The sequence below is a fragment of the Capsicum annuum genome, chromosome 7 (genome assembly GCF_002878395.1).
Source record: "Capsicum annuum cultivar UCD-10X-F1 chromosome 7, UCD10Xv1.1, whole genome shotgun sequence".
Taxonomy (NCBI): domain Eukaryota; kingdom Viridiplantae; phylum Streptophyta; class Magnoliopsida; order Solanales; family Solanaceae; genus Capsicum; species Capsicum annuum.
This window is the reverse complement of record NC_061117.1, coordinates 121,818,763-121,819,443: the sequence shown is the minus strand read 5'-3', so window position 1 is coordinate 121,819,443 and position 681 is coordinate 121,818,763. Positions and strand designations below refer to the sequence as shown.

At 43.9% G+C, this 681-nt stretch overlaps 1 non-coding gene across 1 annotated transcript; it reads left to right on the top strand.

The window, feature by feature from the left end:
* Positions 1-320: 320 nt before the first annotated feature.
* On the top strand, positions 321-431 carry LOC124886300. The gene has a single exon (XR_007043386.1). It is a non-coding gene; the product is annotated as a small nucleolar RNA Z103 (small nucleolar RNA).
* The last annotated feature ends 250 nt before the right edge of the window (positions 432-681 follow it).

The following is a 681-nucleotide window of genomic DNA, read 5'->3' as shown; positions in this document are numbered from 1 at the left end:
TTCTTCTTCATTCCCCTAGCCACCAGTTCCCCTCTCCGCCATTCCCTCACCCCCAGCCCCTCTCCCCCATTCTATAACCCATCCCCCCACCGGTTCCCCAACCTATTTCCCCTGTCCCCACCCCCACCCCACCCCGCACCAGCAACAATAACCATCCCCGACTCTTCATCGTTTTCGTCCATTTTCGACAGACAAAACAACAAACAATCACTCCAACTCGTATTTTCCTTCCTTACCTCTATAACACCACCAACATACAACACAACAATTAAGAATTTGAACTTAATTTGTTATTGAAAAATTTTAATTTTTTGATTGAGATGAAAGTGATGGATATTTTCTCAGATGATCGAAGTTGAAATTACTGAGCATTTTTTTTTTTATGTATTTTCTCCTTATAGGGGAAAATCCAAGCCACATCTCTATTATATTTCAATTTTTCTCTCTAATGTTTTTTAATGTTAGCGTAGAAGCAAAATTTAGTACTTTTTTAGTTTATTTTGAATGAATTTTATGGATGGATAAGAAACGTGATGGGTCTGTTGGTGGTGGTGGTGGTGGAACTCTGACCGAAGTTTGGTGGTGGTAGCTCATCGACAGGGTGGACGGGGAAGGTGGTGGTGGACGGGGACGGTGGGGGAAGGGGGAGAGAAAAGAATGTGTGGAAGGGGGGGGGGGGGG